The sequence below is a fragment of the Lissotriton vulgaris genome, chromosome 1_1 (genome assembly GCF_964263255.1).
Source record: "Lissotriton vulgaris chromosome 1_1, aLisVul1.2, whole genome shotgun sequence".
NCBI lineage: Eukaryota > Metazoa > Chordata > Amphibia > Caudata > Salamandridae > Lissotriton > Lissotriton vulgaris.
In genome coordinates this window covers 202,481,899-202,500,588 of record NC_141685.1, presented here as the reverse complement: position 1 = coordinate 202,500,588, position 18,690 = coordinate 202,481,899, and the positions used below count along the sequence as shown (strand labels likewise).

At 45.6% G+C, this 18,690-nt stretch overlaps 1 pseudogene across 6 annotated transcripts in view; it reads right to left on the bottom strand.

Moving 5' to 3' along the window:
* Window positions 1-1,288: 1,288 nt before the first annotated feature.
* Window positions 1,289-18,690, bottom strand: part of LOC147740876 (cytochrome c oxidase assembly protein COX16 homolog, mitochondrial pseudogene) — a 49,622-nt pseudogene continuing 32,220 nt past the window's right edge. For 3 of the 6 annotated variants that reach the window (XR_015307469.1, XR_015307475.1, XR_015307471.1), the window contains 7 exons: window positions 10,515-10,564; window positions 9,481-9,563; window positions 4,248-4,332; window positions 3,563-3,635; window positions 3,313-3,388; window positions 2,883-2,916; window positions 1,289-1,511 (listed from right to left, as the gene is read on the bottom strand). The product of XR_015307469.1 is annotated as a cytochrome c oxidase assembly protein COX16 homolog, mitochondrial pseudogene, transcript variant X1 (transcript). Of the gene's footprint in view, window positions 1,512-2,882; window positions 2,917-3,312; window positions 3,389-3,562; window positions 3,636-4,247; window positions 4,333-4,527; window positions 4,617-7,500; window positions 7,912-9,480; window positions 9,564-10,514; window positions 10,565-18,690 lie in introns of those variants that run through there. The other 3 variants (XR_015307470.1, XR_015307472.1, XR_015307473.1) reach the window with 3 other exon arrangements.

Below are 18,690 nucleotides of genomic sequence, written 5' to 3'. Positions count from 1 at the left end.
ACCAATTCGATCTTAAGCTTATGTCGCCCTAAGACCACTGGGGCTCTTTCAGCAGTTCAGAAAATATACAAACCCAGGTGGATACATAGGGTGCCGAGTTTTGGGGAACAGCTAATTCCTTAGTTATCCAGCAGGAAGAAAATAGGTTTTGCAGGAAGCTACTAAGCACCCCAATCTCAAACCCCCAATATATAGGTCACAAAGAGCTCAATATCCATTTTATAACTGATTTTATTCGCGCACGACCGTCACTTTTGTGGGCATCAGTGTGGAAGAACAAAGCGGCATCCCGGACAGCAGATTATTATGGATTGTTTACATTGCGATAAAGGCTTAGAAATCCCATGGCTAAGTGGTGTGCTCCAAAGTTGGCGCAGTGTAAAAAGAGAAAACATTTTCCTGGACCCCATATTAGCAGAATCCGTTCCAAAAAAGGAACTGCAAAATGCTCTGTACTCCCTATATAACAACGAGCGGGATGTGGTGGAGTCTAGGAAAACAATTGTGTGCAACTACATGGCCATTGAACAGCACTGTTATCCGCTCCACATGTATTTGACCTTACCGATGAGCCGTTGGGAAAGGAGCCTTTTGTTTAGATCAAGAGCTGACACAATCCAATTTGCACTTTGTTTTACACTGGTTAAAGCCCAAATTTTAACCAAAATTTGTGCTCCTGTGATGGGAGGTGTGAGCAATCTATTATGCACTTTATATTCTTCTGTAAATATTATCTTAATTACTTTAAGCAGTTTTTTATCCATATTTTAACAAGAGAAGACCAAATCACCTTGGATGCAGCATATCGGCGCATATTAGATTTAGATGTTGAACTGATTCTCCGCCCAGGCACTTTTTTTAAGACTGCGATAATGGCGCGTAGGTCTATGATGGACCCTTGATTTTATGTGACAACTTGAAAATTGTTTTAACCATTATATGTTAAAATGATGGCTTCTCTGTACTAGGCATTTCGGATATATGAACATGGAATTTCAATCTTTGTAATAATTATTGTGATGTATTTATGTTTGTGCTTTTATGGGTAGCATTGTATCCGAATAAAGTGGAACTGAAAATCACATTACATTCATACCACTAGTTTAGAAGGTTAAAAACCAGAGTGCTAGATGGACATTTATAAGATTTATTCAAGCATAAAAAAAATCTTGCCAGCAGTTAGCCACACCTAATTAAGGCAACAGATTGAAAAAGCAGAGGATGAAATAGAGGATAAAAGACTTGCCTATAGATTAAAAACCTTCAAAAACTATTCACAATTAAGGAGTCATTTGAGAGAACCAGAACTTTTATTCACAAAAGCCATCTTCCAGTGACCAAGAAACTGCATTTCAACTTCTTGTGGTTTGTTTCTACGTCTTAAAAGCAGCCTCACACGTAGTATCCTTCAAGGCAAAGTCCTGTTCATGCACAACGGACCTTCTGGCACGGCGGTCATTGCTGTCTTGGCCATCTCGAAGCAGTTTTGCAGCCTGAGCGGGTTGGTTCGTCTGCAAGAAGAAGCACTCTGTAAATTGTCAAATGTAGTTAGAAGCTCAAAAAGATAAAACCCACAACAACAAAAAAAACAGACTGGTTCTGGAGCAGGACAACCCATCAATCCCAGACATTTCTGATAACTAGACACCAAGAGGGGGGCTTGGAGAAGAGTCCAGAGACCCCCTATGTATAAAAAAAAACACTAATCCCTGGCACCTTGTGGTTATCTGACCCCCGGTGGCAGATGTGGGGACACTGCCCCATCTGCCTCCTGGGAGAGGGGAAGAAAGTCTGGTATTTTGCATGCACATTCTGGGCAGCCCCACCCGGGATGGTTTTTATATAGTTCATGGCTGTCTAGACTGCTTTCTGCATCCCCCACCCCCTGGAAGGTGCAGAAAGACTTAATATGCCCATTTCAAAATGGGAGTAAAGGTCAAGGGGCTGCCCCCTCCCTGGGGACTAGAGGTGGATTGGTGGGGTAGTAAATCACCCTCCTTTGGGGGACTGCCACTCACGTTAGTGTGCCCCAGACCCATTAGACCTACATACTTAGATCCTAACTAGTCAAGGACCTTAGTGACGACTACTTAATAGTAGGTTGTTGGGTATATAGATTATACAGAATCCCATAAGCATGTGCACACGTTTGTCCTTGGTCACTTAATTTTTGGATTCTGTATCAATAGGTGCAGTTCCTGTCATTGGTTCATTTTTAATCTGATTTTAATAAGATGAAGTAATTAAAACCGAGAAGGCATGGACCTTACCTGTAAAGCACCAGGACCCTGCAAAGAGCCTGTGTGCGTGCTACATGTATATACTGCTCTTCCATACAGTACTGAATTGTGCCTTTGCTGAGTCCTATAAAAACTCTGGCATTCCACAAAGTGAAGTTCAGCACAGGATTCTGATTTTTAGCACCAGAAGCGTGTTACATGCTGTAAAACCAGCATGAACAGCACAATGTAGTATGAAAGGCCACTGCTAATTTCTACTCTAACTTTCTCAAAGCAGACAGTGGCGCCTAGCTGCAACTGCCCGCATTAAAAAACTAGATCCAGGACATCCTAGCACCCTCAATTATGAGGCCGAGGAGCCACGTGTGAGGAAAAACCATTACCATGCAGCAGTTGGCCGAGTTTTCCCCAGAACTTAAGCATATCAGAGTTTAACACCTGCCCCTATAGAGGAAGTACTCCATCTACTCCAAGCTTACAGCCTCCATCACTCTAAGGAGGCGAGTACCCAAAGAATACAAACTCCAAACCTTACATCACAGAAGGCGAGTACCCAAAGAATACAAACTCCAAACCTTACATCACAGAAATCATCAAGTCACGAACACTTCACACATGGCTTGTTAGTCAGACAGCACTTACCAGCTCAAGACTGCAGCGTGTCCCTGGATGCGTCCTGTAACAGAAAACAGGCATCAGATCGGAGCCAGACTAACATATGGACTCATCATGCATGGCCCGAGCAGTCAGTGCGCTGCGAGTTGTCTTCACAGGAAGTCAGAAACTCTAGTCTGAGAGCTCATCATTTATGCTCGGTGTGTACATGTAAACCTGCCACCTCGATAAGTCTGCGCCTAGCAATGAACACTAGAGTACGGAGGGGAAACTACCAATTGGAAACTTTCAGTCTAAGCAAACGGATGACAAACTGCCCTAAAACGATATAGATGCATTGGGGGACCTCAAACAGTTTAATAAATCATGAATGCTTCACTAAACAGGGTAAGTGCCTTCTGCCAGGGTCACAGCATGAACATGGAAACAAAGCAGTTAACAGGGAGGTCAGACGTACCTTCAGGTCTGGGAGAGAATCTGTAGTCACTGCTGTGCCACAGAGCTCTGCAATGCCCAGAATTAGGATGGGGGATCTGTAAAGGTAAATAGGGACACGTTAGACTCTACCAAAGAAACGACCACGCAGCAGGGTACTGTGAGTGCATCAGTGCGCTGCGAGGTAGCTTCATTAGCAATCAGAAACCTGTTAAAATATCATCATGTACACTCCACCAAGGGTAATGGATCAAAAGGTACAGTCTACATACCATGTGCAACACCTCGGCTGGCAATGGTTGGTTCCATGCAGGACTGATCCTCCAGGAGGTGGTTTGTTCGGAGCTTAATAAGGAAGAGAACCAAAGGCGTCAGGCGCGATCGAGAAACTGAAAAGGGACATTTATGCCTGCACCAAATCCTTAAACTCTGCCAACAGGATAAGAACATAGTAACGACTGCCCTATTAAACGAATAAACGTTCAGTGCTCTAGTTAAGGTTCACTAGATCTTCACCTGGCGAGCTCTGGACTTTGTTCCCTTTCGCACACCTCAGAGATTGTGTAACCAGGCCACTAAACCTAGATCATGCTGCAAGTAGTCTCCCTAGAGGCACTTGTCTAGAACTTTTCCCAATGGACTCAAGTTAGTACTATGACAGGAGTCTCCTATTAGAGGTGCTAGTATGGAAATTTTGAAAGGCTGCCATAAATAGTTTGCAAACCGGACTCTGACAAACCCACACTAAAACAATCAGTTGGTCAGTCAGCTGGAGCTACAAAGGAGGTCTGCTCAGCGCATACAATGTAATCACTATGTATCAGGTGAAACACGGACTATGCAGAATGCTCATCACGGCACGGCCCCCTCAGGCACAAAAATAAATATCCAAATTCTATGAGCCTTCTGGGACAACAAATCTTTCTTTATCAAGGGCAGTCACAGTTGTAGACTAACCTGCCCCTGACCAGATGTCCACCACAGCAAAAGAACGTCACTTGGGGTTATGGCAAGGAGGGAAAGGGATCAGTCGCCTGCAGCCCTGCAAGGGGAGGAGAAAGAGCGTTGTATCACTGGTGCTTCAGACAAGGAACGTCACTGAGGAGAACAGTCTGCTCAGAATATACTTTATCATCAAGAATCAATAACACGGAAAATCATCACTGCAGGCCACGTAAGTAGCAAAGCAACAAGACAACCATACAAGCCTGGCATTACTGGCTGGATAGAGAGCTACCTTTAATGTCGAAGCCAACTGCAGGCACATCCATGCTGCGCAGGTCTCATGGGGGAGGGAAGCAAGCAATGTTTTAAAGGACTGTTCCACTAAAAAAAAAACAAAAAAAAAAACACAAGTGTAGCATGTTTGAGTGCCATCAGGAAAGGCTTTGCAGATGCACCTCTATCTTCAGGGTCAGGATTAACCGGAGCACCTAGTGTCGGAGGTACACTAGCTATATACAGGGCAAGCTAGTTACTTTGTTCCCCTTTGCACACTTCAGATCCCACATGGCCAGGCCACTAAACAAAGGGCCCTATTCAGCTGTTCTGAAGGCCTCCAAATCACATTCGGCTTTCCCGGACCCATAGCCCTTGTTTCCGACCGAATCGTACACAGGTCAGAACCACCTAGTATGCGCCGACTGAATAGTTTCCAATCCCATCTGTATGACTCGCTAGTAGCCGAATCGTGCCACGCCATGGAGCCAGATTCAGAGAGTCCAATGCACAATTGGGACAGTTGCAGCGACTGTCTTGGCAAGACTGCTGTCGGAAATTGTTCTGTAGAAGGCACCCCTTTACCCAGGGACCTCTGAATCAGTCACTGGGTGCCATGGGTCCTCCTGATCCAAGTATGTAGTGTGGCAGGCAAAATGGGGTGCCCAACAGTGTGTATGCTTTTCTGCACCCACCCCTTTTTAAGTCTTGCGACCTATCAATGCGCGCAAGCGCATTGAGCGGAGAGAGAATTCATGTCCTCAAAACGCTCGTGAAACCAAGGGTTTCGTGCGTGCGGCTTTCTTTAAGTTCACGTGAATCACGTGACCAAACAAGCACGCGCATCAGCCTCCCTCCCTCCCTCCTTTCACGGCCGCACAACACATCAAAGGGCTTCTCCCAGCGTGTGCTGTGCGACTTCTCCTCCCCTATGCCTGTTTATCTGCACTTCTCCTCCCCTTTCTTCGCTTCATGCGGTCATATCCCTCCCCGCCCGCCTCATCCTCTCTACCCCTCTCCTAGCGTCTTTCTACATTCTTCTCTGCCGGCCGTACTTTGTTTCCAGGCAGATTGTCCCTCGCACCATTATTTTAATGACCGAATACACGAAACGGCAACACCCCATCTAGCTTGATGGGAACTTTGCCTTGTTGGCCTTTGTGAGGCATCAAACGTTATATTAGTCCTTCCTTCATGTGTTTTCATTTTATATCAATACATTCGAAGCAGGGGCCACACGGTAAATATGTGCAAAAAGTGACAAATGTAGTTCTGCAACCTAGTCCTGTTGTAGTAAGGTTTACAAATGAAAACACGTTTTATTACGCGTTAGCTTATTCGAGTAGTACAGCTGTAAACATTTCTACACATAAAAAATATGTAGGAAATCACAGTTAAAGGTAATTTTAATAAATCCAGTCTTTATTGCTCTGACAACAGTTTTCCCTTTCTCTTATTATCTGTAGCAATGGGGGGTTATATAGTTAAAATCAAGTGAGTTCTTGACTTTTTTTTCTTTACAGTCATTCTGACTGCCACACATCCTCGTTTGTTTTGTTTGCAAGCTGCCTGTTAAAAATGAATCTTAAACCTTAGCCCCAGTGCTTCTTTTTGAAGTCTAATGAATCCCAGCCCTTCTGTCCCGCTGCACCCCCTGACGCCTACATTCAACCCCCCAGTAACCTGCCACACCCTCAAGCAGAACTCTCCTCGGTATGTCACACGCTCCCCATCCCCTGCACCCCTCAAAGCCGCTGGAAGCAAACTCCTGGGCCGCACGCCTCACCTCCGCCCCTCACACTCCCACCCCTCTCACCGGGGGCCGACTGACAAGTTCTGGGGAGGGGGCGAGAGGGGGAGCAGGCCAATGTACAAAACACGTGCTTGCAGAGTCAGGGATTCTTTTCTCTCGTGACATTTTTGTAGGTTTCTTCAGGGCTGTGCGGCCAGGAGAGAGCAGAACACGTTTTCCTCCTCAAACTTTCCACTGTCTTTTTTGAAACAACTAGACTGCACGAACAGTCGAACACATCAGAGGGAGAGAGACACATGTGCCTGATGAGAGAGTACCCTGCTATTGTTTAACACATGTCCAGGCTCTTACACCGTGAATGTTGTTGGTGTGCAATCTCTGTAGCGCTTAACTGTCAGGTGTCCAGGAGCCTGCCTGCGGTTTATCCAGGGTGTCATATTTAAGATGTAGGGCTGGCCTGTGTTTATTTTTGCTCTCTTATGTATGTAAATGTTTAAAATATGCTGATTGTGAGACTGGCTTCGTTTATTTTTTTATTGCCTTAAGTGTGTAACTGTTTAAGTTGTGCTGATTGTGGAGCTCGTTGGCGTTTATTTTTGTTAGGGCCTCTTGTGATTTCCCGAAGATGTGCATTTTAAGTCGTTTTTCTTTAAAACCTGTGACTCGTGTATTACGTCCCGTGTGCAGGACCACTCTGTACGTCTCTGAATCACTGTAACTTTAGTATAGGCACGCATTCAGCTTTAGGCAGCAAAGACAGAATAAAAGCCATCATTTCGCATTTTGACCTCCTGCGGCACACATTTCCCCTCGACCACCTATAAGCTTTCTTTGTTTGGTTTTCTTTTCTCTCTCTCTCTCTCCCTTTCCTTTGCTGTTTTTGAAAACAGCCTCTTCCGCCAAGGTTTTCTGATGTCCTTAGCTCTGCTCCTCAACATCTGGCAACCATTAGGTGCCAGTGGAGGCTTAACTGGCTTGTGAAATTTGTTTGGCATCCTATCCTCGAGATCCACTGGCTGGAAAATATTTGTTCTTTACATCTGCTGCAGCTGAAAAGAAGGGAAACCAGCACTGGCGTTGCCAATAGGTCTCGCAGTAGGAAAGTTGGAGCTATTGGTTTTGTAAATGACAAAGCCCTTTATGGTTTTAAAATGAAAACAAAAATAAAAGGCATAGTTATTTGCAATTGTAATCGCTCCAACTTTCCTACTGCGAGATCTATTGGCAACGCCAGTGCTTGTTTTGCTATGAAGCCTTACACAAGCATCCATAGAGTGCAATGCGAGTCCATAACCATGCAATTGCATCGGACTTGCACAGTGGTGCTTGCTAAGAAAGTCCTGCAGTTTCAATTCGTACAGAGGACTTTCCTATAGATAAGGAATTGGGCCCCAAGTTAGTCCTGTACAGTGGTCTCTGATAGAGGTGCTAAACTAGAAATTCTGGCAATACTGTGCCATGGACAGAGGAGTCTCCTACCTGGAGAAGGTAGTCTAGAGTAGTGGTTCCCAAACGCAAGGCTCTTTAGGACCCCAACGGAGTCAATACTGGAAGTAACAAGACAACCATACACGTCAGGCATCACTGGCTAGGTAGTTACCTTTAAGGTCATGAAGCCAATGACAGGCACATCTGACATGCGCAGGTCTCCTGGGGGAAGAAACAACTCAAAAGAAAGCTCCATTTAAGAGTAAAATAGTGTAATAGAGTGCCATCAGGACAGACTAAGGTTAAGGCACGAATAACCAAAGCATCCAGTGTTTAAGGTTCACTAGCTATTTACCAAGCGAAAACTTGACGGTTCCCTTTCACACTTCAGAAGCATGTGGCCAGGCTACTAAACCTTGCTAGTACTGTACAGTGGTCTCCTCCCTATAGGCGCTAGTCTAGAGGGGATATATAGCAAGTTAGTACAGTGGAGTCTCCTCCCAGAGGTACAAGCCTAGAGCTACTTTGGGACGCTGCCACAAGTGTTCCCTAACGGGACCATAAGTGACCAACCCACATTAAAGTGGTCTGTCAGGCATCTGGAGCTTTACTCCGGGCATACAATGTTGTGAGAAATACATTTAAATAAACACAATTTGACTTGCACACTGTATTAGGAGGTCACCTTAGAATGCCTCCAAGTCTTTGTTAGAAACGTTGCATAATCCCATGTAGGAAAATGCACCTGCTTTAAACGTACAACACTCACTTTTAGAAGGCAGTTTCTCTTATGCACTCTTTTTAAAGTTAATCATACATAGGGACATGTGCTTGGTTTAAGTTTGTAGGGAAAATAAGTAGGCAGAAAAAAGTGTAATAGGCTATCAACGTGCTTCTGTGACTAGCCCCAAGCCATTTTTCTTTTGACTCTGGCTCACAGTTAAATGGACATTTAGTATTTTGCCTACCACCAGGGTGTGCTACCTTTATTGAACGTAGCTATTAGAATGGAGGGAAGTTCTAAAGAGCATATTTTACCCATGTGTGAAACACTGAAATTACTTTGTACCAGCATGAATTTTTACCATGGTAATCCAAAACAGCAGATAACGTCACCATCGGATTAGCGGTTTCCACGGACTGATCCCATTATAAACCCCATTTGAAATACAGTGCGCATTTTTATATCATAAAAATGTGTTGAGAGCTAGAGAGGGAATTAAGATTCATCCATCATTTTACTTCCCCTGTCCCTAGAAGCTACTGCAAAACCGTGACTTTACACTTTTTGTTCAGACTTATTTTGAGCAGTGCTTCAGCAACAACCAGCAATCACTTCTCTATCAAAGATTTATTTTAATGATTGCTGCTCAGCTGTGGGAACTGATGAGCTTCCATGTTGAGTTCTTGACTTTAGAAAAGAGCAAGATTTTCTGCGCTCCTAAATACCTCTTAATGGGTTCTTTAATTAGGATTAGGCTCTATTAGCTAGTCAGTGGCAAATCTTTAGGGAACACGTTGATTCATGCTGTTACTAATCAATCTTCTATTTCACCTTTCCGTTACCTGGACTAACGGAAATAAAGATAACAAAAACCATACGAATCCAAAAGATTAAGGGGTTGGAAACTTCAGCATGGACTGAAAATAGAGAACCTGACTGCTGATATTTATGACCTAAGCTGTTTTTGGTGTTTGGTTTAAGACTATTCCTTGGGAGCCAAGCATGTAATCGCTATATTAGGAGAAACAGGAATACTTTATCAGGGACGGTCACAGTTAACTACTCACCTGCTACTGACGACATCCACCACAACTTAAGAACGTCACTTGGGGTTATGGCAAGGAGGGAAAGGGATCAGTCGCCGTCAGCCCTGCAAGGGGAGGAGAAGCAGTGTTGTATCACTGGTGCTTCAGACAAGGAACGCCACTGGGGAGAACAGTCTGCTCAGAATATACTTTATCATCAAGAATCAATAACACGGAAAATCATCACTGCAGGCCACGTAAGTAGCAATTCAGAAAAGGGGGTGGTGATGAACAGAGTGTCTGAATTAAGCAGACCACTCTTACCCAGTCCAAAGATCAGGGCTTGATCCATCACCGTTTTTTATCTCACTGCACCATCCCAGCTCAGAACCTGGCTATATGCAAATCAGTCTGTCCCTGGCCCAGTGCATCATGGGAACAGGACAGACTAAACTACCAAGCCAATTCATCATCAGAAAGGAGACAAGCTACCGGGGACCGGTTTCTGGCATTTCAGCCGTCTTCGGCCCGGCTTGCTTGAATCCTGATGGTGCCGTGAGAAAGGGACTCATGTCTGAGTATACCCTGCCCTGCCCTGATCTTTGGACTGGGTAAGAGTGGTCTGCTTAATTCAGACACTCTGTTCATCACCACCCCTTTTTCTGAATCATTTTTGTCCACCATAAGCGTGGAAGGGTATACTCAGATGTGAGTCCCTAGCTCATTGCACCATCAGGATTCAAGCAAGCCGGGCCGAAGACGGCTGAAATGCCAGAAACCGGTCCCCGGTAGCTTGTTTCCTTCCCAGTATAAGAATTGGCTTGGTAGTTTGGTCTGCCCTGTTCCCATGATGCACTGGGCCAGGGTCAGACTAATTTGCATATAGCCAAGTTCTGAGCTGGGATGGTGCAGTGAGCTAAAAAACGGTGATGGATCAAGCCCTGATCTTTGGACTGGGTAAGAGTGGTCTGCTTATTTCAGACTGTTCATCACCACCCCTTTTTCTGAATCACGCAAGTAGCAAAGCAACAAGACAACCATACAAGTTAGACATCACTGGCTGGGTAAATATTTACCTTCAATGTCATGAAGCCAACTTCAGGCACATCCGCCCTGCGCACGTTTCCTGGGGGAAGAAACAACATTTTAATAGGGTGCCCCTTTGAAGGATACACTGTCCTAGTGGCAACCAATTACACACTACACTATAACCGGTGCACCCCAATACCACCTCCGCATAAAAAAGTAGGCCCCAACCTGGACACGAGTATACAAAACCGGCACTGGCAAAGCAAATGTGTGCCGTGTGTGTTTTGCGCCTCTTTATCTCGCTCTCATACCCACGTGATTATGAGCGTTCATCACGGACCCCGTGCGGCTGGAATTATCGCCTCCTGCTATGTCGAGCAGATAAACTTTGCCGCATATTGATTCCCCACAAAGAAGATGCCATGTCCCTGCTCAGCACCCTTTATCGGAATGGGCCAGGGAGATGTTGGGGAGCAGGGGAGAAGACTCCAGAGAAAGGCGCGTTATCTTCCCTGGCAGAGGAAAACAACGCGAGATATGAAAGGAGAGGCGTGGGAGATGAGGAGAGAGAGAGAGGGGACGAGAGAGGTAGAGGAGGATAGATACGAGGGGAAGATGGGAAAAGATAAGGAGAGCAGAAAGGGGCCGGTGAGGGAGAGGAGGCATCGATGGGTGAGAGGGCAAGTACAGAAAGGAAACAAGAGCTCAAGCTCGGACTGCAGACATTCTTTTAGTTGTAATCTGAGTCGATCTACTAGTCCTCATTTCCTGAATAATCATGTAAATGTTTTTTACAGTTAACCTCTTACAGGGTATTACAGCGACTGGGTTACCATCTCCATGTTAGCCCTCCTGTCTCTATCAAGGAAAATCCCCTTGTTTATGAATACTAGAAATGCGAGATGCAGATTATGTGACTGATGTTTGTATTTTACTTTTTGGTATTATTACTTGTTCACTGTCTATAAACGTATTTTATGTACCTTAAATATTTATAGAGAACATTTCTATACACCCACAGCTTATTTTAAAGCAGCATGTTGTTTAAATAAAAAATAGTGTAGGAATGACACCTTGGATCAGAGAAATGAGATCCTTTTCTCTTTTTTAGGTCTCGCCTGTCGATGCGCATGCGCATCGAGCTTGCGAGACTATGGGGGCTTAAACAGTCTTTAACCAACTTGCAAGGAATCGTGGCGATTCCTTGCAGTGCCCGTGAAATTCAAGCTCAATGCGCATGCGCATTGAGCTTAAAAGCGCGTGCACATGCCCCCAGCCGCCTGCCTTGCATGTATTTTCCCTCAGGCGCACTCCTCCCACACCCCCTCCCCTGCCTGCCGTGTCGCATTTCTTAAGTTCCCTCAGCCGCACTCCAGGCCCCTGCTGCTTTCACACCCTCTCCCCGCTCCGCCCCCTCCCCTGCCCGCAGTGTCGCATTTCTCCTCCCCCCTCCCCTTCTCTGCCTTCCCTCCAACTTTTTTTTTTTACCCGCTCCGCCCCCTCCCCTGCCCGCCGTGTCGCATTTCTCCTCCCCCCTCCCCTTCTCTCTCTTCCCTTTTAAACTTGATTGATGAAGTTGGCAGGTCTTCTTTTACACTTCTTGCACTTCTGCACGGTTAGCTCAGCTCTGCTCTTTTAGTAGCCACAGCCCACGACAGTTCATGCTCACCACAAGTGGGCAGCTCCTCCTATCGGCTACCACCCGCCCACTTGCTCGCCTGCCTGCCTCCCGGCAACAGCTCTAGCGCCTCCGCTTTGACTCTGTTTTGAGATCGGGGATCACACCAAGAGCTAACGGATTGGGCTTCTTAGGCGCTTTCTTTGCCGTTCTCGGCGGTCCTCTTGACGAGGCACAGCGCGGATCAACTAATCTCAAGGAGCAGGTCGCTTGCCTATCCGTTGCTTCTACCTCCAATCCCAGCGTACTCGCAATATGTCACTTTTGGTGCCCAAAGTCTTTAGTAGGAACTAAGGACCTACTCTTAGGCAAGAAGTACAGTAAAAACAGTTCGCTTTACGTACAGTGGTTCCAATATAAACACGTCTACAAAATGTAACCATTTACAATACGACAAGAATGTTTCTTGATTACATGAAAAACAAAGGATGCACGATTGGAGACGGTTTTCAAAATAAAATGTACCCAAACAAAATGTGTAGCTTGAAAAAAAGAAGTAAGAAAATTACAGGATGTTTTCTCGTAATTATTGCGCAATTATAATTTTAATAACCATTTCTCTAAGGCATCAGTTATTAAAAACATGTTCAATACATGCCATTATTTTAAAAAAAAATAACTAAAATTCAGTGTTAAACTATTATTGGTCACATGCAGATATAGATATGGGCAATATTCTTAAAGATATATGTACGAAAAAGATGCCTTCCCACTAGACGGAAGCATTTTTCCTGTATATTACATCTGAATCCACTGTGTGTAAATGGAAATATCACACTCGACATTTAATGTTTTTTTTTTAAATATGTTCCAATAATTTATACACAGATAGGTCAGAGCACACTAAGTTAAAGAACATTGCTTGACATGAGTTGTGCAAAAAATGTCACCCTAAACAAAGTGCAAAGCTAATCCATCAGGTAAGCCCATGAGCCCTTAAGTTAGTAATAGTGCATGATAATTCACAGATGCAAGAATTCCAATCCTCACCGTCACACACCCCAAAAATCTCACACACCCTCAATCACCCTCACACAACATCACCCTCGCACACCATCACAACCTCATACCCCCTCACTCACACATCACACGCCCTCAGCCTCAAACACCCTCACTCACCCTCACACACACTCACAAACAATCACCCTCACACACCCTCGCTCCCCTCTCACACCCGTCACAACGCTCACACTCACTACACCTAACACCCTCACCCTCACACACTCACCCCCCTCAACCTCACAATCTCTCACCATCAACAGCCCTCACCCTCAGACACCCTTAACCTCAAAGCCTCACCCTAACACACCTTCAGTCACCCTCACACCCTCACCCACCCTAAATCTCACCCTCACACTCACACACCCACAAACTCCCTCAATCACACTCACACACCCTCACACTCACACACCGTCACACACACACACACGCTCACACCCCCACACTCACCCTCACTCACAATCACTCACCCTCAGCCTAAAACGCCCTCACTCAACCTCACTCACCGTCACACATCCTCACCCTCACACACCCACTCACCCCCACTCTCACACACCCACTCACCCCCACTCACACACACCCCCTCACACCCCTCATAACAATCTCACACTCACTACACCTCACACACTCTCAGCCGCACACCCTCACACACACCCACCCCCTCACACCCACACACCCTCACTGCCCTCACAACACTCTAACACTCACTACAACTCATACCCTCACCCACACACACTCAGCCACCCTCAGCCTCACAACTTCTCACCATCAACACCCCTCACCCTCACACACCCTTACCCTCATCCCCTCACACTCATTCACCCTCACACATCCTCACCCTCACACCGTCACACACCCATACACTCACACTCCCTCACTCAACATCAAACACCCTCACTCACCCTCACACCCCCTCACTCAACCTCACCATCACACACACTCACACCCCCTCACCCTTACACCCCTTCACCCTCACACCCCTCACCCTCACACCCCTCACCCTCACACTGTTGCGTGTTTATCTAGGTTCCTGATCGATACTGTGACCTTATGCCCCTATTCAGCTATAAATCCATTTATTCCCTATATTGGCATAACCGTTCAAGTGCGATTTTCTGAAAAGTCATCTCTGGCCTCACACGAACAGAGCCACATTCCAGCATAGTTCTCTCTGCCACTTCCTTTGCGACCAATTAGTGCAATGACAGAGCAGTAGTCACTATCTGATATTCCTAGATAACACTCCGAGTTCTTCAACAAGATAAAAACTCAGCAAACCTGGAAATCCCCGCTTGCTATGTTTTGATTAGTAATGGAACTCTAATGAGCAACTGATAACTATCACTTCCTAGTGACATCTTTAATTGACGTCTTATGTCCAGCAAACTTGTGTCAAACCCGGCACCTGTCAGGTATAAATATTACCAACGTTGCCTTAAGCAATGTGAGCTGCAAGCTACTGTTGCTGATGCTGGCTGCCTGCAAGACCCCGTGTTGGTAAATCTAGCACTCTGTCGCTGCAGCCTGCTATCCTGTGGTGGTGAAGCTGCTGATACCATTATCGCCGCTAAAGCGCGAACTATGGTGCAGTACGCTTAAGGAGCTGAACAGCCGTCCCTCTGCGAAGACATCCAGCAGATTCCAGCTGCCCGCTGACGCTGTCCCCCCTCCTTCCGACGCGCTGAAGAGAAGCCGCTGCCTTTCTCGTGCAGAGAAATCCAGCCACGGCGTTTCCGGTTTACCCTCGCGGGTGACTGGGATATCGAGAGAGACCCCTGAAGGAGATACCAATCCTCCATCATTCTATTCAGAGGTATGGTGTTGACTAAACCCTTAGACGAGAATTCTTGAAACAAACCTTGGCAAAACCAACTTAACTTAAAGCTACTTACTAACTCCCCTTTCACGTGTTAGGCTTAGGTCAGGCACACTGGGGTAGGCTTAGTTAGAAGCACCAGTTGAGTATGTTAGCCTAATGTATATATGACTGTATATATGTTTTATTACTTTTAAACCATTGTATGGCTAAGAAACCATATCAATGCTTTTACAGTTCTATTTCGCAATACTTATCTTACTGTACGTACTTTTTATAATAACAATTATTTCAATTGTGGCAATACATTTCTCTTGTACGAGAAGAAAGACTGTTCAATAAATGTTAACCCTTTATTGATAAACGCCCGTCTCTCTATTCTCTACATCTCGTGAAAGTAAACTGCACTAGACTGACTGAGTGAAATACATGTCTATTGTTTCACACGACCCTAGAGATTGACTCTTGATCTGAGGAGCAAAGTTGTCATGTTGCACGGTTGTTGGAAAGCTGAATCCCTTCTTGTCTGTGCCAAGGAAGCTGATCACTTCCTATGCAGAGAAGAAAGTTTCCAGTGACCTCTGAGCTAGTTGGTAACAGAACCCAATTAAGTTTAGCATAGTCAGTGGAGGCCTGGAATATCCGCAGTTCCACGTCGATACTACTGTTTATGTTATTCCAATGCGCAGGGCCTAGTGGGAAACTAGGAACTACACTACATGGCGCCCTAACGTTTGGTAAGGCGATAAACTAACGCAAGACGTTAGAGTAACTCAGTCGTGCATATTTCACACAGACCCCTTTCTCCCGTAAATACTCCAATAGACGTTTGGAGTGGGTGAAAGGTTAAAATCCGCCCGAACTCAGTAGGAAGAGATTCCTATGTAAAGCTCTGGTTTATTCAACGTTGAAGGATACAGTGTTCCAAAATATTGTGCACCTAATCTTTGTCTCCTTGGAGACCTACTCTGCAAACCTCGCATTTTTACAATGCCAGAAAACGGAACCTCTGGGGCCGCAGCAGATGCGACTCAGCAAGGTCCCGAATACACAGACCCGGATGCTATTATCATCCCGGTACACTTAAGATCTATAACGTTAAAACTTATAGAAAACGGACTGACACCTCAAGGTGGTACAGTAATTTTCGTGATAGAGGCTCACGAATATCGGCAAACAGAGGTATTCTATTCATGGATAAACTTTCCAGCGGTAAACGCTATAACAAAAGAGTTTCACTATTACAAAATAGAGAAACCTCCGGAAGAGTACGCTCCTTTCGAGGAGATTGAAATTCCACTTAAATTTCAAGAGCACCTGCTCTGGTTTAATGGCGCCCTAAAACACACTGATCAAATAACTAGGCTCGGTCCACTAGGTAGACCAGGAGCCACGTGGCCGGTTCTAGCCAGCTACACACCACATCCTGACATTGTAAAAATGTCTAGAGAAGAGCTGTTAGTACAGCTAAACACATTAATAAAAATACATAGGCAATTAGTCCAATAAGTAATGCGGACTGCAACAGTCCAGCCAGCTGTTAATGTACCACAGCTGACCCCTCATCAGGGGAACACAAATAAAATTACACCACAGAACATACAGTCATGTCTTGGTAAAACACCCGTAAAACGGGAACAAATTCCTTTCTGGTTAGCCCAGAAAATCACTCAAATAGAGGCAGTATTTCCTGATACTACCCCTATTGAGAAAAACAGAATCTTGACCATCTGCCTTCCTATGGGATTCGCACCACACGTGGAGGACTGCGACACTTGGGGTACAGTCTTTGCTTCCATTTACACAAAAACACACGGTGTTCCGTCTATGGCGGTAATACCAGAAGTGCTAAAACAGATTCAAAATGAATTCGGTCCAGAGCCCGCTTTAAATCTAGGTATGAAATTACTGAAAGACTTCAAGCAGGTCACGGCTATATTATTAGCCAACATTAGAGGAGAAGCAGCATCTGTGGCGATCCGCCAGAAGTTGAAGGAAACAGATATAAAAGATCCTGTTGAGCTTGCAAAAATCATAGAAAAGTACTATGAAGAATTAGGTAGAGACAGCTTGGGTGGAAAACCAGTTAAGCCCCAACTGCTCGAAAATACTGAAAAATTATTTATTAAAAATTATTTAAATACTCCTAAAAAGAGCTGGGATGGAAATAAACAATCCACTCCCAAGGAAAAAGTTTTCCAGTCCAGAGGAAGGTCTCCTCGACGGAGGGAAAGAACTCCGACTCGAGAACGCCAGTCTCCCCAGAGGGAGCCCTCTGAGAAAAGATATAACCTTAGAAATAGGGATAATCTGAAAAAACCTGATAGATAAAGTATGGATACACGTCCCTCTCGATCTTTTCCACAGAATTCGGAAAGAAGAGGACGGTCAGACCCAGGAGAGCACACCAAGTCCAAAGACAAGGAACCTGCTCAGAGTAAAAAATCTCAATTTCAGAAAAAGAAGGTAGCCAGTATTAGGGTAATCAACCATGCCGAGGACACAGTTGAAAAACGGGGAGTGGGCATTGACAATGTTGGACAGTGCAGCAGAAATCAGTATAGCGCGTGTGAGAAGGTGGCCTGATATGCAGTGCTCACTATTCTAGTGAACACTATGTATCAGTCCAGCAACCCTTATTGATGATTGGTTGTAAGTCAACCTTATAGACCAGCTATCCTAGTAGCGTGGATACGAGCAGTATAAGGCTAAAGACTCGAGAGGGCGTGTTAAGCCAGCTGTTTACCACACATATACCCCTTGAACACCAAGTGAAAGGACACCACACAAGTGTTATGAAAATAAACAGTTATTTATTAAGAATCACAACAGCCCTGTACTCTTTATGAGGACAGGGTACTAAGCACAAACCAAAACTCTTATAAAAATACTTAAGTTAGCACAGTATATACAAATGCCTGAGGGGCACGGAAAACCATATACTTGAAGTGGAATGCGAAATTACTAGCAGGTAAGTACAGTACTAATAGGCTTCGGAATCGCTAGGACTTGACTATAGAACCTTCAGATTACTTATAGGAGACCCAGGGGACTCGGGTGCAGTGTGTGCACTCTCACGCGAGATGCGGGACAAAGTCTATGGTAGCTAGGAATTGCAAAGTTAGTGTTCTCGGGCGAACCCGACCTGGTAGGAGGAAAACGAAAGTGGATTCTGACCCTTGGATAGTGAGGCTATGCTGGGGCACCGAAATGCCGAAGTTACCTAGCCCAGGGGCTGCAGCTGCATAGGACTCAAAGGACGTCGGGAATCCTCGTAGACGGACCAGGAGCCTGGAAGAAAGAAGTTGCTGGCAGGCGACCAGTGAAGAAAGTTCGGTGGATCCAAGCCTGGATCGATGGAAGATGACACCTGAAAGCAGAGGGGACCAAGTTCGAGACTACTAGCCAGTAGTCAGTGGGCACCAGGAGGGCACCTGATGGTAGCCACATCGACTAGGCGAGTGGGTGACGCTGTGCTCGGAGATCTCACGGACCAGGAGGCGTTGTCGGCGACCAGGATGGAGGAGCGAGCTGTCCCACGAAGATAGAAGCTGTCGGCGTCGCTGGACCCAGGATTGGGCAACAAAGCCTTGGCAAATTCAAGCCCACGCGGTGGACCTAAAATGGCGTCTGGAGTGGACCAGGAGGGTCCGGGGTGACTCTCTTGAAGAAGGAAGCAAGGGCCAGTCTGGAGCAACCAGACCAGCAGCAGTGATGTCGTCGGGCGTCG